Raw genomic sequence first — 21,540 nt, 5'->3', positions numbered from 1 at the left:
GCAATATCCCTATGTCTCTATCCAAACCAGATACAAACTTTCCAGACTACCCACAACCACCTAATGTTCTTAAACTCCAAAACTTAAACACTGTCGATCTACAAACACCTCCCCCTCTTTACTTTCTCTCTTTTCCTTTTTTGCTTCTCTCGCCCCCCCCCCCCCCCCCCGGATATCATTCTTCCATAAGCAACCATTTCTGAAAAGTCTGACAAGGTTATTGGATCGCCAAACACGGTCCGGTAACTGAAACATAATGTAACTAAACAGAAAAAACGGTAATAAAAAAATAAAACGTGTATATATATATATATTATTTTTTTTAAATATAAGTGGATAATTATATTTAAAATATATATATATATATATATATATATATATATATATATATCGCTCTCCATTTAGGGGGTACCAAATTGGTCAAAGGGAAAATTATTCCCAACTCGCATTTAGGTAAAAATGCACTTTTGTATAAATAATTGAATTCGTTCAATGAGTATCGCTAACAAAAATAAATAAAAACATTATATATATATATATATATATATATGCACAGTATGAACGTTTGTCCAAAGCCACTGTAGACCTAGATATGCTAGGTATCATCACAACCTTCACTTGCAAGCTATTCCACAAAAACACAAACAAAGAAGAATTCTGCCTTTCTTCTGTTGAGACCAAAACACTGATGGTACATCTGCAAGTGCTTAATCTTGGATAACACCGTATAGGGACAGCAAGTTAGTACAGAGTTTTGGCATCAAACAATAAAAGAAAAAAATTTTAAAAATGTTGATATAAAAATCAAATCAGTTGATTGGGGGAGGGAAGTAGACACATAGCAGAATTTAAGAGACAAACAATGTTTGCCACGCAAATATTGCAAGTTTATTAATTTTCCACATTTTCCCATGACCTTACACCACATAAAGTTCAAGTATGCAATAATTAAGTCTAAATATGAAAAAAAGAGAAAAAATAAAATAAAATAGACGAACCACACATTTATCAATCAGCAAGGCCAATTGAAGTCAGTTTAAATAGTTTTCAAAACAAGCCTTAATTACATGTGATTATTTAAATTAAAGCCTTCAACCAGAGAAATTTGTCCAACACCGTTAGCATTTCATGTGGAAATAACGCTTGTCATTTAGAAACAGTTAGTGCCTCAAGTATGTCACCACGTCGATAGAAACGATGTGAAAAGAGTCGAATGTTTATTTCAGCACAAAGGCAATGATTTTCGATGATTCAAAGAAACAAGAGAAAGAGGAGAGGAAAAAGAGAAAAAAAATAGTTAACTTTAAAAACTAATGTCATTTTGACTTCCACTTTCTGTTTTGCGGAAATCATGATAGAATATACCAACTTTGTGGGTGTTTGTTTAGTTTTTTTATTTTTAGCTGGACATAAAAGCGCACAGACAATTGCCCTTTTTATAATAGATAGTATTTTTGTTTTTTTAATTAATCCAAATACAAAAAGTCTAAATTCATATGATGACCGATTTGACAGACTAGATTCGGTTGTTAGAATTGGTTTCCATAATCCTTTCAAGATTGGCAATCACAGGAGGGACTACATGAAGGTTGCTAACATCTGTAATGAAAGTTGTGCTATGAAACTGACAGGGTAGAAACTTGCCAGGTCATCAGTCTACATTTGTAAAGATTGACGCAATTGTTGACATATTAAAATCAGGATTATCTCTATAATAATAATAATAAAAGGACTAATCAATCCTGTATGTGCAGATTGGCACATGCAGATGCTATATATAAAGTAATATGATCAGACTACTACTAGCCATTATCTTATATAGATTTTGAACAGATTTGCAGTTGCATTCATCCATTATGATAAAATCACATTAATTCCTAGGAGCATCACAATCCAAACGGTGTCGGTAATCGATACCGATAGCCATGCACCAACAGTGACAGTTGTATGGAAAGTAACTGCTCTAAAAATACCATAATCACCAACAATGACAGCCAATGGATTCCCTAGCTGCCACTGCCAGACAATGCAAAGACACTGGAATCCATATGCTTTCATTTTGGCCGCTGCCACAATTACCCCCAATTTTCTTGAGCCGAGAATGACTACCACTAGCGACTGCCGTCATCTATCTGTATTATGTGCTAATATTTTTTAGCTGTTTATCCATAGTCTCATATGCGATAATGTACTAGATAATCAAAGGTAATTTCGTGGGAAGGGGGGGGGGTCCCGTTGCTGTTCTGGCTTTGTGTCATATTTCCACCGACCCACAGGGGTCCTGTTAGTTCAGAATATTATCTTCATCTTGATTGTTATATTCACGTTTCGGCTGATGTAACTTCCAACCTCTAGGTGTATTTTCTTGAAATCGAGAATCTTTTAGTCGAACCTGGGAACCTGGATAGAATTTTGAAGTGAATCCTTTATATTACATGAGGAGATTCTCATCAGCCATGAACGGACAGAAGTGTTAATTTATGTTATTCTTTTAGTAAGGATTGAACCTACGTCCTTAAAAAGGTACTCTCACATTAAAATAAATTGTTAAGTAGCAACACCGTTAACCGTTATGCCATGAATCTAGGTGTAAAATTCCAGTATGTATTTGGAAAGCCTTAAACCTAATCTTGTTTAAATATGAAACACTACTAAGAATTATTATCTAAAAAGAATAATTACAAGTTTTGCTATAAGATTCCAACTTTCCAAAAATATACGTCTGAAGAATGTCAGATTTTAGACCAGCTGAAATTACATGAATAGAAATTACAATTAAAACATTAATATACTTCGTTATACTTGACAACATATCATTTTTATGGGTTATTTAATGCCACATTCGGAAATTTTGGAAAAAAAAAGGTGTTTAGTTTTGTAGAGAAAATTGTTTTTGTTTTGTTAGAGCCCTGGATATTTTAGTTTCTTTTCTTTCCCTTTGCAAAACATGATTGAGTTTTGCAAATGGAAAGAAAAGAAACTAAAATATCCAGGGCTCTACAAATAAATTTATCCTTAGTTGACCTTTGACAATTAAATATTTTCGTTTACGAGCCAAATAGAAAAGTTATTAGACAAACGCACATGATTTTTGGAATATGACATCTTCGTTCCATGACAAGTATGTGCATCATAAAAAATTTTCTGTACTTTTTTTTTAAATAAGTGTAATTCTAAATATTCACCAAATTTTATTTTGAGACTTGAGAGCATAAACATTTAAATTTCTTCAGATGTTTTTTTTTTAAATAATTTTTTAAATAATTTTTTAAATAATTCTTTTAAATAATTTTTTTTAAATAATTTTTTTAAATAGTCTACATTAAAAAACAAAAAGTATATTGTTCTTTACAACTTTTATTCAAATAAATTAAAAAAAAAAAAAAAAAAAAGGTTTAAAAGAATTTTTGACTCAGCAATGAGCTTTGGGAGATTATCGGTGTAAAAAAAGCACAGTCACCAAAAAAATAAGCATTTTATTTCTAGTCGCCACTTGGAAAAAAAAAAAATTACTCACAAATGCTCACAAATGTTTCACTCACAGCATAAAGCTCTGACATAAATGTTTTGGTACATTTAAGTAAAGCAGCTGATATTTTCAGACAGCCTAATCTGGCAGCACGAAATGAAAATAGTAGTCTATATATATATGCTCAGCATAGAGGTTATCCTAAAGACAAATTGTTTATGCTAGCATGGTTATACAGAATGTTTATCCTCTTGGATAAACCATTGCAGAAGCATGGCGATCTTGAATTGCAGGAGTTTGGTGGGCTAAGAAAAATTTGTAAGCAACTGATTAAACAAGACCGTACAGGGTGGAATTTGGAGACAACTGACCGACTTGACTAAGAGAACTGAATAGTGATCTTGTGAAATATCAAATGTCTAAACAAGAGAAAAGTGCACTTCAATGAATAGAATTATAATATAAATAATAAATTCTCGTCTTTAAAACTTCAAAAACGTAGTATTTAGATTTATTAGAGAAAAAAAAAAGTAAAGAAAATTTAATTTGATAATCGAAAAGATATTTTGAGCCAAAAATAAATAAGCCAAGAAAAGAATCCCGTTCGGACAAGTGCCAAAGACTGGAAACTAAAGTTCTTGTTCCCTCTACCGTTTTCATTAAGGGACAAGCTTCTACAATTTAACCTAATTTTCAACATTAAGGGAGAAGAAATAAAACCCTCGACTAACCTTTCAGAGACTTATCTGATGTTTCTGCTAAATTAGACACAAATATGTTCTGTGTAATACTGCTTTGAATAAGATTACAAAATGTGAAGTCGAGAAATATATATATCTGGATTTACAATTTAAGATTTACTTAAAAATGTGAAGCTAAATATCCGAGTTTCATCTTGCAGGGAAAAGGGGGGTAGCTTTTGATGTCAGGTCAGTCAGTCCAAAACTATCTTTAGATACACTTTCTGATTTCTAGATAAATAACCCCTTCACCTCCCCCCCCTCGACCCAATGTAAGCGATCACCACAACTGGGTTACTGTTTCCAACATAGAAAGTGGACCTTGGGTTTACTTTTGGTAGCCCCCCCCCCTCAACTACTGATCTCCTCCCCTCTGCATATTTCATGAGATTTCTGACAAAGAGGGAAGAATCGCTGTTTTCTGATTGTGAGCAAGTGGTATGTGCAGATTTTTAAACCTCTCATAATATTCATCATTCAACTATCAATCCACCCATCTCATTAACCCACCTATCATTCCCTTTCCCTTTAAATAAAATAAACATGAAGAGTATAAAGTAAACCTTTGGTTTATATTCAGCAGCCATGTAAGCACCACACTATTTTGTATTTAGTTCTTTATATATATATATATATATATTGTATTGGTAGTAATTATTTGTTTGTTCAAAACAAAATATATAAGTGTGTCCACCAAAAAAATGCTCAATATTTAGACAGAGCTAAAATAAGTGAATTTAGTTTACAAACAAATGACTACACATAAGCATACATGTTTCAGCGAAAACCCAATACGGGAATCGCTTCTCAGGGAGATCTCCTTGGCCTGACGAAGCGATTCCCGTACTGGGTTTTCGCTGAAACATGTATGCTTATGTGTAGCCATTTGTTTGTAAACTAAATTCACTTTATATAAAGGAGTCATCACTTATCAAGGCCCAGAGGCCACTCGAGGATAATAAGTGTACAGTGGTTAATGGGACATAGCAACCTAGAAAGAAAATGGCCGCTGAGCTTGAGTTTCATTTAAAAACGGAAATTGAAAGAAATCCTTACTCCACATATAAATTATAAAGATAATTGTTTGTAAGAAAAGTTTTTTTTGCTCAAAAAAAGTTTTCATATAGAACGATGAAATCTTTTGAATATTTCCAACCATCAATTGAAAATGTGCCTCACATGTAGTGGATATTCCACCTTCAGTCATAATTATCCTTCTTGATTATATTCAAACAGAATCAATATGGATGCTTTTACTCTCTTACAATATAAAAAAAAAAGATAATATAGAAAATGAAGTGGGTATTTTTGGAAGCATAATTCTATGGATATTTCATATTGATTAAAGCATGGGTCTCAATGGAAGTGCAACATTCAATCGGAATCTTTATATATATATATATATATATATATATATATATATATATATATATATATATAACGAATCCGGAGACAAGATACAGCAGCATGCCCAAAGATATACTGACTAAACTTAAACAAATTTTCTAATGGAACTCAATAAGGAATATCTGCCTTACTAGAAAAATGTTAGTTTTATTTTAGTGCCTAAAACTTCTCCCCCTACCCTATTCTTTGCCGTGGTCCATGTCACACTACTCACCCCCCCCCCCAGTCATGGTCCACGTCACACTATCCTCCCCCAAAGTCGTGGTCCACGTCACACTGCCCCCACCCAAAGTCATGGTTCACGTCATACTCCCCCCCCCCTCCATGAATGTCAATCGACATCATTTTCTCTCCCAGAGCTGTGGTCCACGTCACACTTTCCCCTCTCAGGCTCGCAGCCCACATTAGACTTTGCTGAAATTTTTAATTTTTAGTGCGTCTTTATTTATTTTTTTTTTATAGCAGACTCTTGAGAGAGTCTGAATCCACAACCCTAATGACAACAATATAAATATTATGATAGCCAGAAACAACTGATTTCATGGTGTCCATTAGATAACCTACTATTTTAATTTAAAAATCAATTTAGTTGCATCAGATCTAGTCAAATGAAATTCTCACAGGAGAAGGAAAAAAAAAAGATTATTAGAAGAGACAGCAATTAGAAAATTAATCTCGCGGGTAATTTATAAAAATCTTTGTGTGATAGTGTGTGCTGAGAGAGTGTGGAAACAAAATTATTGTCAGCTGATCATGTATAATTACAGTAGAGTCATCATGACATACTATTGGGATTAGTCAGTCATTGGATTGACCACTTAAAAAAAATTTAGTTGGTCGCTGCAATATTGTTTTTTGTCGCCCTACCCCACCTCTTTTTTTTTTTTTAATCTTTTTTCTCATCTACTGACAATCACTTTTGGCACACAATAAATTTCATTTCCTCAAAACCATTTGTAACATAGAACCACAAGAAAATGGAGATCAAGAGACGAACACAGAAAAAGGTTAAAATCAATATCCGGCTGTCTTTTTTTTTCCTTATTTTTTTTTTACATTCTTCATCAGCTGATAGTTGCCCTTCACGATGAATGCCCTGGAAAAGTCACTTTTGATTAATGCTTATTAGTTTCAAAATATGCAAACGAATTTGGCCGTTTTTCAGAGTAACAGAATATTTTAAAACTGGTAATCATTAATCAGAAGTGACTTTTCCAGGGCATTCATCGTGAAGTGCAACAAACAGCTGGCAAAGAATATGAACGAAGATGGATGGAACTTTATTTTAGCCTAGAAAAAGGGGAGAAAAAGACGTCATTCAATCCTTAAAAAGAAAAATTTGTGGGCATAAGAGACTTCTTGAATCGAGCATGAAACCCTAAAAAATGACCTTCAATCTCTTGTAAAACGGGGCCCGTAAATAATTGGTAACATTTAATGCTACTAAAACTAAACTTATTTTCTTTAGCAACTACATAAAACCTTCTCAACCACCAATTGCCATGACAAATGACACCCTACTTGAAAACTCATCATTCAAACTCCTCAACTTAACATTTACAGACAACATGAATGGAAACAAATAGACTGAGAACATTGCCAAGGCTGCTGCAAAGAAGGTGGGTTCCCTCTATTGTGTTCGAAAATATTCACACCAGAGTGTATTCTACATTTTTACAAAACTACAATTTGCCCATGCCTGAAATATTGCTGCCACATTTGAGTGGGTGCATCTACCACTAAAGAAGAGTCTCAAATCTAATAGCCCCCCCCCCACTATCGGACAAGTTCCAACCTGTCCCATCACCACAATATTGAATCTCTGTGCCTGTTTTACAAGTACTTTAATGAGGTGTGCTCGGCTGAACTCATAGCACTTGTGTCCTTCCTCCTAGATATAAATACCCCAGACTAACCCAGCAAGCAGCAAAATCCTACCCCTTCACTAATGAGTTCCCTAGATGTCAAATAGCGTTCTACTCTAATAGTTTCTTCCATCTTCTTGCTAGACTTTGGAATCTCCTTCCTGTTTCCTACTTCCTTGACTGTACTAACCTGTAGAAGTTTAAATGTAATGTAAACAGACATCTCGCTGATCAACTCTTCAGTTTCCTGTTAGACATGATCCCAAATAAGAATCCTATACATCTAAGTAGCAAGGTTTTGTTCGGGTTAAAAAAGTATTAAAAGAAAACAAAAAACACAAAAGCAAGGTTACTAACTCAAAAAACAAATAAAAAAAATAACCCAGAATATCGGATTGAGTGTCAAGGACGTAACCTCAACTGATATAAACACTATGAATTCATTATTGACCCCTTAAAGGCTGTAGAAAAGACAAAAATTTGGCAGACGTTAATAATCACGTAAAGAATGATTGATACTTACAAGAAACATGAAGACAAAAAAGATAGAAACGAAACAAAAAATATCAAAGATCAATCAAATGGAAAACATTACTTATTGTATAAAAGATAATACTAAACAGAACCTTTGCCAGTTTTTAACAGGCAAAAGTTATGGCCCATTGATTTAGAATGAGTGCTTTATGCCAAATTGATGGTTTATTAGGGCTAACTTTGTGCTTATTATTTTCATTAAATACTAATCTCTATTAATTCCTAACCGTCCATCGAAAGGATATCATAATACTTGGTTAGCTGCACATTATCATTAACAGAGGTTCATGCAAAATTTCAGCCACATCAACCCAGTAGTTTCGGAGAAAAAATGAAACAGACAGATAGACTAAGAGAAATATTGAATATACATAAATTAGGTACGACAACAGGTTTATATACTTGCATATACAGGATTCATTCCAAAACTATTTAACTGATATTATGAATTTTGGAACAGCTACTAGGTGTAAACATTCTAAATGTGAGCTATATTTAGTTTATTTTATGAAAAGGGAGTAAAAAGAGGGGTGGAAACATTAGCTAGCAAGAAGAATCATAGCAGTTGTTTCGACCATGTCCACATAATAAAATTTTCCAAGAGTATGCAAAACCATGCAAAAAGATCCAGACAAGACAATGCGGATTTTGATGAGAGATGAGCATCGGAGTTGCAACTGTGAAGAAAGCGCTGAATGAAGCTCTTCGCTAGCTCTTATACAAGAGTTGCACGTCTTTGATAAAAAAGAACTTAGATGCAACTTTGTTGGCTTTACAAACTGTCGAGTGTTGTCAAGCACTGAGTGAAGGAGATGGCTGCAAGAAAGCAATAAGTGTGGTAGCAAGAATCAGCTCCATGTCACACTTCCGGGAAAACTTCAACGATTTTAAGCAGGACCAACATCTGGCATCCTAACTTGCTGATTGAAACTCTATAGAGTGGGACAGTCAAGACAGACAACAAAAAAGATAACACCAACGGCAAGCTGATTGTCAGGATCAAACATATGTTTAAACCTCTCAAAAAGGGCACTCTATGTTCAGGTCTGAGGTCATGATGGAGGCTCAAAGCACTTTATTTTATTGAGCTGCATTCAGCAAAAGTTCATCTAAGAAATGCATTTTGAATTGTGAGAATGCATTTATTATTGAGTATACATGATGTTCTTTTTTCTTTGCTTTCCAAAGAAAATGGAAAATTTGTCTCTAATGCTACATTTGAGAACATACGCTATGTTTACCATAGCACAGAAATATTGACTTTAGATCTTTTATTATTTTTAATAGCAGCTCATTTAGTTACATTACAAATGAAACAATTCTTCTCATCATAGTAGGGAGCAGTGGCAACATGGTAGTTTCAAGGCTACCAAGTTCTGGTGAAAATCCAGAAAAAGTAAGCATCAAGATTTTTTACCCAAATTTCCTTACTTTGTTGTAGCTGGAGATGGGGCATCCTGCCAGATGTCAGACATTCACCCACTACCTCATACATTCCAACCGAGAAATCTTTTTAAGAGTCTGTCTCTTTAAAAAAAATTGTTTGCATCTCACTTGGCTCAATGGGTATATTTGCCGGATAATTTTAAAAGTTCTTTTTCCCAAATCCGGTTGCTTCTATAATTACTGGAATGATGGAAATCTTCCTAAAATTCCAGTTTCTTCTCATGTCATACATAAGACCTTGGTATTTTGTTATCTTTTTCCTCTCAGCTCTGCTTAACCCCGGACAGTATTGAACAATAGACTTCTTTGGTTTGGTCACACCGAAAGAATGAATAATAGTTCTAGAGTTGGTAAAACAGTTGAGGTAACAAGGTCAGTTAACAGGGATAGAAAGAAAACATGGAAGAATGAGGGAATAAAGAGCGGGCAACAAATTGGTTAATTTAGAAATCAATTTCCAAAAGACGTTCAGTACATGCCAGCATTTCAAAATAGATGTTAAACCGATGATGATGATGATGATGATGATGATGATGATGAAAAGTCACGTAAATTATTTCATAATTTTCTAGTTAAAAAAATAGGATTACCAAATTGATTCGTCGTTCTTATTTAGTTAGCTTTTTTCTGATTGAAGAAAGAAAGAAAGAAAGAAAAAGGGTACCGGTACAGATTTTGAACCAGACAAAATCGACATTTGCAGACGCAGAAAAACGTAAACAACCGAAAAAGTAACAAGAAAAAAAAACCGGCGTCCAAATTTATTTTTGAACAAAGAAAAGTCAATGAAATATATATATTTTAATCTAAAACGACTATTTTGCATTTATACTAAAGAAACTAAAAAAAAAAAGCATTTTTTTTTTTTTTGCTAAATATTTTCCAATAAAAAAGAGGAAGTAGAAAGTGAAACTAGAATTGCCGAGCTGTTCTGAGACCTGCGACGAACCACAATACTGACGTGCCTTTTCTGGTCGTTAAAATGCGCTAAAAATCATAAAAATTCAAATTGCTTTATTCCAAACTTGTTCATGTGAAGAAGTGAATTCCTTGTATAAATGAATAAATAAAAACAAAAGATACAATCGATGTTTACTCCGGAAAGTTTTGTGTGTATTTTTTTATATAACTTATTGTCAAGTTTATTTAAAATAATTATTAGTTGTTTTCATTTTTAATAAACATTGATCTTAATTGGGTTCTTATTTTTCTAATAAACTGAATAGTACTTGAAAAAATAAATAACTAAAATCAAAAACCATAGAAGAAAAACAAGCATTTAAATCCTCAACTGAAACTGTTTTTTGTTGTTTTTTTTTTTTGGGGGGGGGGTCTTTTTTTTAACAAAAAAGTTATGCTTGAATTTTCATATATCTTAAAGGGGAAGGAAAAAGTGCTTGTCGAGAATTACCTTTAAATTAAAAAAACAAAAATAAGGAAAAAATCTGTACTGTATTAAGGTATATGTACTCGTGATGGAAAGAAAATATCACACAGCAAATATCACGTAAATTTGAAATAGTTTTAAATAAGAAAATTCAGATTTGGATGCGATTATTGTTTCTACTAGTATTTTGTTTAATTTTCGATTTTTAAGCACGTATCGCGGGTTCAAATGGCTGTAACAAAACTGTCATTTTTTTTTTTTTTTTTAATCTCAGACTTGACACTATTTTTGTTTCAAAGTAATAAAACAGAAATTATTCAGGTAGGTAGAAGAGTAACTGATCTTGCCTTTGGTAGCACATTTTTGCTGTATATTTATTTTGTTCACTTCCTACCCCCCCCCCTTTTGTTTGTTTTGTTGGCTACTGTAAAAAAAAAAGTACCAATAATTTTATAGAGCCCAAACAAAATTACGTCAACAAGAATTAATTTACAGTTTAACAATTTGGCTCAATTTATAATTTAATGACCAAACGTTACTGTACATTTACCTTTCAAAATCCTATTTTAAAAAAAAGTACTTGTGCACTTAAGTTACCGTTCTGAAATAATAACGTTATTATTTAGAAAGCTATTCTTAACATGGGGAGAGGAGGGTGTTTTGTAACTATTCTGTACTTCCATCTAAACCCTTAATAATAAAAAAAATGATATCGTGAAACTTGAAAATACTATTTAAAAAATAGCATGGTAACACATAAGCACAAAAACGCGCAAACAAAACAAAAATGAAAGTAAAAGTCTCCTGGTCATCATTGAGCCAATATAACTTATAAACCTGACAAAAGTTTCGTTTGTTTAATTCAGTTAAATTAAATGATTTTTACAATCAAACTATGTATTCAAATCTATCAGACACAATCCGATGTGTCTGTGTTTCTCGCCTCTATGAAACTGATAAATAATACACATCGAATAAATCAAATATAAAATTAAAATGTTTCCTTTTTAAATGCTATTAAAAGAATATAAACATGAATTTATTTTAATTATTTTTCCACACCCGGACAATGCCAGGTGTTACTGAAAACAAAACAAACAAACCCCGGATAAAAAATTAAAAAAAAAAAAAAAACTAATAAACACATCAAAACAACCGCCAACTTTATGAAATACAAATTATAAATAAAAATCTAAGTCAAATAAACTTAAGAGAAAATGAATTTAAACTTATTAGAAATTAAACGAAATAAATTATTTCGCTTTGAATAAGAAGCCTTAAAAAAATCAACAAGATTGTCAAACATTTTTTATAAACAAAACAATAAAAAAAATTATCGTTTTTTTTTTAAACTTAAGTTTTGTTTTGGTAAGTAAAAATTACAATTAGAAAAAAAAAGTCATAAATAAACTATTTAAAAACAAGAGGGAAAAGGATTAGTTTGAAATAATATGTTAACTGATAATTTAATAAAATCAACAAAAAGTATACCTTGCTTAATGAATCCAATTTGAGTACAATAAAAAAAAACAGGAGGGAAAAATGTTATAAATGAAAAGTGAAGTAAAGTACTTGTCTTACAGAGGAGTCCACAACTTATAGAAGGTTCATTCGAATAAACACGCTTAAGTTTTCCTTTCAGAAATTTATGCGATATCTAGCCATGAACCGGTGCTGCCTGATTAGCTTTCTCTTACGAAATCATTACTTTTGTTTGTAAGATCTTTGAAGTTAAATTTAATTATTATGGTATTAATTAGGCACCTGCAAAATAAATAGACGATCCCCAAAATGGGTGCTTAAAGCACTGAGTGTCAGTGCTTCTTGCGCACTTATTGAACCGTGTTATTTTTAAATAGTATTTTCAAGTTAAATTAAAGTGTTACGATGTCTTTTTTTTATTATTAAATTGTTTAGTGAAATTACAGAATAGTTACAAAACACCCTCCTCTCCCCATGTTAAGAATGGCTTTCTTTCTAAATAACGTTATTATTTCAGCACGGTTCAATAAGTGCATAACTAAGTACCTCAAAACATTTTGGTGATAGATCCGGTTATCTTTACCATTACTGTTTTCATTTCACTTCCGGCTGCTCCTTAGTTTTGAATCGATTTTAACAGTATCCTTTGTTTATAGTTAGGTGAAAGTACAAATTTATAGGTAAAAAAGGGGGAATGAATCACTATGTTAAGAAGGACTTTTCTAAATAATAACGTTATCATTTAGGAAAAATATTCTTAACATGGGAGGGGCAACCGGAAGTGAAATGGAAACATTAATCGTAAACAATAGATCCTCACAACACAACCACATGGAACTAACTACATTGCCCAGGATAAATGGATAAGTATATTTCATTTTGATCAACGTGATCTGCGCTCTGCGCGCCGCGGTTCGCACTAGACATTCATAAAAAGGCGAGTGTTTGTACAAAATTCCCCCACTCCATGAAAAAAAATAAATAAATAAATTTTTTTTTATCTGTATAATGTACGTAACCGTGATGAAAAGAAAATATCGTGCACCAAAAAAATGTATGGCAAAACTACGTGTGAAGATGAAGATCTCGCGATGCTATTTTGAAAAGTGAAAACAGTTTGAAGGAACAAGGCAGATAATTCTAAATTATTCTGACTTGCGAGATTTTAGAAAACCATTCTTAACATGCAGGGGGGGGGTGACATTAGACAAACTCCAAATTACTTTAAAAATGATTTTCTTTATAAAAATAAAACTACTTTATCAATTAACGTGATTTTTTATGCATAATATTCTATTTCCGTACGTATAGATTTTTATTTCGTTTTCTCCGGGCGGGGGGGGGGGAACAAGCGCTAATAAAACGTTTTAGAAAAAATATAAATCAATGTTAAAATGTTGATGACTTAGGGCCGCAATAACACAAAGGTACACATACCCATTGATTCTTAGGAAACGCATCAGGATGCCTCATAAGGGCTATGTAACGAAATTTGCTATAACTTTATTTTACCCTCTCCCCACCCAATTAATGCCTAGTACATTTTTGGACACTACACGAAAAAATAATAAATAAATAAATATTGTAAAGCACAAGAAATTTTTTTAAAGTATAATAATAAAACGGGTGTCAAGGCTGGGCACAAATGGACATGGCTTTCATGTGGAGTCTTTTTTTTTTTTTTTTTTTTTTCTAAATAAAACAAAGCACCTTCCACCCCCACCCCACGGTTCAGTTGCTACTGATTGCACACGCCAGCTGAGATTGGGCATCTTTAAAAAAAATAAAAATAAAAACTGTCTTTATTATAGAAAAAGGCGGTGAATACTCCTGTCCAAGAAGTTACCCACAAGGCCAGGTGTGTGGGTTTGAGGAAAGTTGTTTATGTCGAACGAACTGTATACGAAGTTGGCCGTGGCAAGTTTATTTACGACGGTCACAAAACATCGTCACCCACAAAAGATGACGATTGATGAATAATCTGGTTCGCTTTATGGCTAAGAAGAGCAAAGTGTAGTGTCTGTCCTGGTACGACACTTCGTCTTTTATATCCTCCATCAGTGGAGAAATCTTTCTTGGCCGAGGCAGTATAATTTACGGTGACATTTTCCAAACGTGCTTTCTTCAATTTTAGATGCATAATACTAACTCGGGTTTTAATGGAAATGATCCATCATCTAGTAATATATAACAAAAACATCAAAACTACTTTTAATGCTGGAACATTTCTTGCGTTCTTCCGTGGTCATAATTTTTATGAAGTAGGTTCTCCCGAGCAATGACAGATCTTGCTTAAAAAAAAAAAACTTTTAAAAAAACTGGTCTTTGTAATTTCTCACACACACTGTCCTGTCACTCCTCACGATCCACAAATAAACAAGATTGCTTGGAGAAAGACGACATTTATAAAAAGACGAAAAAGGGGCATTCGTCACATTTAATTGACATTATTGAACGAGGAAGCAAATCACGCCATGAAGAATAGAGAGAAGAAAACAGGAGACGAATGTCAGTGTAATAAAAAAAAAAAAAATAGTTGTAATGCCGATAGTTCTAAATATTTAAAATAATCTATTAGATCCATTTTCTATCAAGATTAGAAAACATGAAAATGAAATTAAAAACTAATGTCAATAAATGTTAATAATAAAAAAAAAAGAAGATTATAACGCAAAATGCGCATATTTCTTATTTTAGAGAATTTTTCAGATAAACTAACGCCAATAGTTTAGGACAAACTTTAGGTCAAGATATTTTGTAGTATAGACAACGAAACTAAAAAATAGTAAAATAAAAAAACAACAAAAAAAAAACAAATAAAAGTTACCAAAGGCAAGATGTTACTCTTTTACCTACCTCGATAAGTTTTTGTGTTTTAACTTATTTTAAAGCGTTTATTTAGTTTGAAACATAAGTAGTGTCGAATCTTAAGTTAGAACAAGAATAAAATAGTGGTAGAAACCCACCCAATAAATGTAACGCAACGGGCAACGCCGCAACGGTATAATTTACTGGGTGGCGTTTCTACCAGTATTTTGTTTAATTTTCTATTTTTGAGTGATTATTGGACTCTCCAGATGGCCGTTTGGCGTTTTATGTCGGTTACTTTTTCTTGCTCTAACTCAAGACTCGATACTACTTTTGTTTCGAAGTAAATAAACGCTTTAAAATAAGTTCTTTTTTATTATTTAATTTGTCCAGACGAATAACTACCTTGCTTTTGATAACATGTGTTACTGTTATATATGGGAGGGGGTACCATTTTTTCATTTGCTAAATGCCTGGTCATTCTAGCGTTTTTAGAGCAGTTAAGCAAATTTTATTTTTATTTTTTTAGATAAATTCTGTGCGTTTTTTTTTTGTTTGTTTTTTTTTTCTGGCGCGGGGAGGCTACTTTGGGAGTGCAATTACGTATGGCTTTAAGAAGGCTAAGTTAGATTGGATAGATTTTCCACTTTGACTTAGGATTATTAATAGGGTTAAAGAAGTTTTTAGCTTTGCTAGCACTTACTTTGTTAAATATTTATCATTACCCTCGCCGAAAGGTAAAAGAAAAAAAAATCTTCATATTAAGAATGGTTTTTATACATTTGCACATAGATGTTAAATGCACAAAGCGCCCCATGTTAAATTTATATGCAAAAATGATACCCCACTTTTAATTTAACTTTTTTTTTCGACAAATTTTTGTGAGTGTTTAGATTTAATCACCTAAAATAAAAAAATAAAAAAGTAGAATCTCAAGGTGTTATTGTTAATCTACATTAATAGTAATACCAATAATTCTTTATTATTATTATTATTATTATTATTATTATCATCATCATTATTATTATTATTCTCGGAATTGTTTTCAGTTGTCATGAACTCCTTGCCACCGACTGGATTCAAGCAATATCGATTCAGGAGAGGTGCGAGGTGCGGTTGTAGATTGCTCAATCTTTGCTTCACAATTACATGTGCAGTGCAGTGCAGCACTGCAGCACTGCAGCATCAGCAACCATTACAAGGCTTATCCATTGTCTTTCAAGATTGAACGGAGATAATGATTTTTTTAATAATAGCTGTGTTCTCCTCCCTCCAAAAAAAAACCATCAGCTTTTGCTGATACCACACAGAATAGTCGTGAAGGATCAAGAAGGATGGAAAGGCCGAAGAGGGACAAGCAAGCACTAATCAAACTTCCACTGGAAAAGTGCGAAGAGTATTGAAACCTTGAGAAGACTTATTACCACTCAAATCTCAATGAAGGCCAAGGGTCTTTGTCAGCGAGAAATCGATGATAAATGAAACGACTGATGATGCAATAATGCAAAGGGGTAAAGAGTACTGGAAATCTGGGGAGACTTGTTGTCACTCAGACTCCAGGGAACACCATTGGTTATTATCATCGAGTAATTTCTGATGATTTGCATGAGAACACCTAGTAAGTGCAAATAATAAAAAAGTAGAGATATTTGTTGTTGTTTTTGTTGTTGCTGTTACAAGAATACCATAAAAACATATTCCGAATGAAATTAAAATCGAATAGTGTTTGTGGCTGTGACCCAACAGGTTTACTTCATAATTGACAGTTTAAGGGCTTCGAAATCGTTTTGGAATTCTGGACATCCACGAAGTAAACACTATGCCGCCTATTTCTCTCAATTACGGACAGTGACTGTTTAATTCGTGGCAGTGTTAAATTTGAAAATAGTTTTGAAGCCTTTAAACTGTCGAATAGAAAGTGAAGGGGTCCTTATTTCACTTTCTATTCCCCGAGAAGGACTGGTTTTAAGTTAAGGCTTAGGTGAAACGAAAATATTATTCGTGCTCTTAAAATCAAAAGAAAATGTGAATTATGTTTCGGGATTTTTCAGATTATTTGGCTAATCAACTTTTCTACGTTGTGACATGTTATAAGTTACTACCGTTTCGACCGATGTAATCTCCGATCTTCTTCAGGTACATGAGTATTAATACGTGACAGTGGTCTAGTGGTTAACGGCACGGACTGAAGACCTGGGTGTTCCAAGTTCGAATCGAGTTTGTTCCAAAAAAAAATCACCTCCACTTAGGATGTTGGCAACCTTCTCGTGGTCCCTTCCGTAAGAATACGATATCTTTCTAGAAAGAATATTAACTCAGGGAAACCAATGCCAACAACAGACTCTTCCGATTCATACGATATGATGATGACTTTACATCTAGACTAGATTAGGTCGATATAATTTTATACTAGAATTGTCCACATGGCCTAACGGTTAATAGCGTTATTTAACAATCAATTTTGAATGACAGTCTCCATTTACCGCACGAGGGCTAAATTAGACACAGGGTCGGTTTTCAAACCACCACCAAAAAAGGGGGACACTCTGGATTTCTCCTTCACTGATCGAATCTGTAGGTTTAGAGTGCAATTGTCTACTTAGAACTCCGGAGGAATTATAATTAAGAATAAGATGGAACGAGGACAATCTTACCCTCGTGAGGTAAATGAAGAGGTCAGTCAGTCGAAAGCACCAACATTACATACAGTTCGAAAAGACGATCCCCAGAGAAGATCGGAGATTACATCGCCACATCGGTTGAAACGTTGGGAATATAACAATAAAATTGAGAATAATCAAAATTATGTGACACAAACGTTCAGACGCGCACCAATTGTATCAAAGAAACGAAATATATTTTGAGATTTTGGCGGACTTGAACGAGAATACCCCCCCCCTATAATTTGTATAGTATGTTTTAGTATGTAATATAGTTTTCGGGGTTTGGGGTATTTATTTCGAAAGCCATTCTTAACATATAGAGGTCGGGGGTGTTTTTTATAGTACGTTCGCTAGGCTAGGTCGTAAAAAAATACCAACTGCAGAAATACCAGTTAAAATTATAGGGTGAGGGGTGACTCGTTCAGGTCTGCCGAGATTTTTATTTCGAATAATTCGATCTTTCTTTTTAAAATAAATACATTTTTATTTCTTATTTAATGTCAAACAAATTATTCTTATGATATAGTACAAGTTAATGTTGCATTAAGTAGGCCCGAAAAATCTATTCCGAGAAATAAATTTAAAAAATAAATTCCTTTTTTTTTTTTTTTTATTATTTATTTATTTACTTTTTTTTGTTTTGTTTTTTTTTTGTAATTTAAAATTTTCAAACACAGTGGGGGGGGGGGATAAGAGAAGATAAAAAAAAAGACATGTGCCCTTAAAAAAATAAGAAAATAAAATAAATACAAAACATGATTTACCTTTTTCTTTTCTTTTTTTGCGGCTTCAAAACCCCTTGTTTTTGAATCCCTTATCAGCTAAGTGGGTCCCACGACAAGAAACACCTCGTTGTCTACTACCAAATGATCGAATTGCCAACTGCTGTAACGTTTGTTTTTTTAAGTAGACTTTCTCTCTTAATTTTTACTCCTTCAATAAAAGCCACACCTGGCCGACGCCATTAAAACATTCCTTATACGATGACGTTTATAAGCAGCGAACGATCGTCAAATTCTACACTCTCATGCAATCTACGGAAGCTCAAAAGCGAAAAAAAAAATGTAATTTCAGAACTGCTTGCCAAAATCTTGATCAAAATCTGCGCTTCTTTACAATCAATCACTCCATCATGGAAAAAAAAATAAAGGCGCTTATTTTTATTATTTATTTTTTTTTTTTTTTTAATAGTCCAACTATTACAATACTAAATCTGAGTGAATAAATGTTGGTTATCTTTACGATTACTGTTTTCACTTCACTTCCGGTGGTCCCTCTGACCCTCTCTATGTTATGAATGCTTTCTTTTCTCTAAATAATAAGGTTATTATTTAGAAAAGTCCTTTTTAACATATAGAAACGCAGCTTCTTTTACCTATTCTGTATTTTCACCGAACAATTTGATAAATAAAAGATATCGTAAAAAATCAATTAAAAACGAAGAGGCAATCGGATCTGAAGTGGAAACAGTAATTGTAAAGATAACCTAAAATCTTGTCCTTTAGGTCTTTTTTCCTATATATTTTAATAGCATTATATATGCTAAAATATAATTTAGTTTTGGGATTGAGTTATGTTTGAAAAAAGAGTAATATTTTAATTGTTCTAATTGGCCATAATTTATAATTAACTGAACAAATCACCTCTCTCTCTCTCTCTCTCTCTCTCTCTCTCTCTCTCTCAGCTATCTATGTATTTCTCTCGCCTCTTATCACTCTATGTTGATTCAACAACCCTAATATTTCTTAATGCCTGTGTGAATTTAAAGAAAGGGTGTGTAGCATTAACTCCCTTTCCAAACACAATTACACACACATACCACTAGGTGGCACACAAACTCAGTTTATCTCTTCTTGTCATGACCCGAGTGGGGGTGGGGGTCTTTCTGATCTGCCTTACAAAAAGGGATGCATAAACTCTCATTCACCTTTTCTCTTTCATAACTAACCAACCAAGTAGTCTCTCTTCCTATTCAGACTGACGGCTCTATCCCACGCACGCACACATGCACGCACGCACGCACACACACAAACACACACACGCGCGCGCGCGCGCACGCACACACACACACACACAAGAACACTGTCCTTGCATGCAAGAACTTTTCTCCATTCACATGTATATATGCATAATAGCAGACTTTTTATTAGAGATATCCCCAATTGGTGCTATGTACACATATATGTCCACACACACACAAACATACATACATGCACACATACATCATTCCACTTACACACACTTTGTATAGATTTTAGCAAACATTATTTCGTGGTATGTTTCACATACAATAAACGTTTTATTGAATTTTATAATTAGTACATGCTTGTATTGTGACCACACACGTGTGTGTGTATATATATATATATATATATATATATATATATATATATATATATATATATGCACAGATCATCATATAATCATTAGCTCACTCTGACAGACGTTAAAAAGCATTTAAAAATTAAATGTTTAAAATTCAACAGCATTACTCACGGTTAACGGTAGCCGAATGGATTAGGTTCTTGCTAATGAAGCCAAGGATGGCTTCTGTCACCGGGTTCAAATCTATCAACTGGTGTTAATCGTGACACCCTGCACTGATGATTCTCAAAAGGATGAAAGACTAGTGTCTGTAGGTATTTAATTCATTATTATAGTAAATTATATATATATATATATATATATATATATATATATATATATATATATATATATATATATATATATATATATATATATATAAGAATAAAAATTACAATAAGTTTACCAAGGTAATAAAAATGGTAAACTTAAAATATATTATAAATATTAAAGAGTTAATATTTACAAGTAAAGTAATCTCAACCAGATGTAAAAGCTCAATAAAACCGAAAAGGAAATAAAGCTTATAATATGAACAAATGATTAATAAAACATGTTAAAAGACATCTTGAAAAAGAGTTAAAAACATATTTAATTTTAAAAAAGGAAGCACAAGATAAGTGGATAGTCCTTAATCCGCGGAGTTTCGAAGAAATACGCTCCTTCTCATCAGAGGGCAGGAATTAGCAAAATGCAGGATCGGATTTTGCATATAAAAGTATTTAATGAAACTACAAGTAAGTCACAGATCTTACTTGGTTAAAAAAAAAGGGTGAGGTAAGGGGAATAGGAGGTAAAAGAAAAATGATAAAAAGATTTCACATGAATGGATAGTGATGGACTACCCTTCACCGGACTGTCCATTCATGTGAAATCTTTTTATCATTTGTCTTTTGCCTCCTCCCTCACCCTTTTTTTTAACCAAGTAAGATCTGTGACTTACTTGTAGTTTCATTAAATACTTTTATATGCAAAATCCAATCCTGCATTTTGCTAATTCCTGCCCTCTGATGAGAAGGAGAGTATTTCTTCGAAACTCCGTGGATTAAGGACTATCCACTTATCTTGTGCTTCCTTTTTTAAAATTTAATATGTTTTAACTCTTTTTCAAGATGTCTTTTAACATGTTTTATTAATCATTTGCTCATATATATATATATATATATATATATATATATATATATATATATATATGTATATATATATATATATATATGTATATATACTAGCATTCAGCTCGTATGTGTATGTTGAGCAAAAAAAAAAAAAAGTGGTAGTAGGAAGGCAGGCTCGATCCTTACCGCAAAGGAGGAAAAGAACGGGGTAAAACCTAACGTTTATGCTGTTATGACCAACGCCAAACCGGAAGCGATAT

The 21,540-nt window shown here is 32.9% G+C and overlaps 1 protein-coding gene across 50 annotated transcripts in view; it reads right to left on the bottom strand.

The window, feature by feature from the left end:
- Positions 1-18,817, bottom strand: part of LOC145258179 (uncharacterized) — a 399,192-nt gene extending 380,375 nt beyond the window's left edge. For all 50 annotated transcript variants that reach the window (XM_080116006.1, XM_080116009.1, XM_080116011.1 and 47 more), the window contains exon 1: positions 18,566-18,817. The gene's annotated coding sequence lies outside the window, so the exon portion shown is untranslated. The remainder of the gene's footprint in view (positions 1-18,565) is intronic.
- Positions 18,818-21,540: the final 2,723 nt, after the last annotated feature.

The sequence above is a fragment of the Euprymna scolopes genome, chromosome 33 (genome assembly GCF_053919585.1).
Source record: "Euprymna scolopes isolate OS-2025 chromosome 33, ASM5391958v1, whole genome shotgun sequence".
Classification (NCBI taxonomy): domain Eukaryota; kingdom Metazoa; phylum Mollusca; class Cephalopoda; order Sepiida; family Sepiolidae; genus Euprymna; species Euprymna scolopes.
Note: the sequence above shows the minus strand (reverse complement) of the source record. Positions and strands in the feature narration are given on the sequence as shown.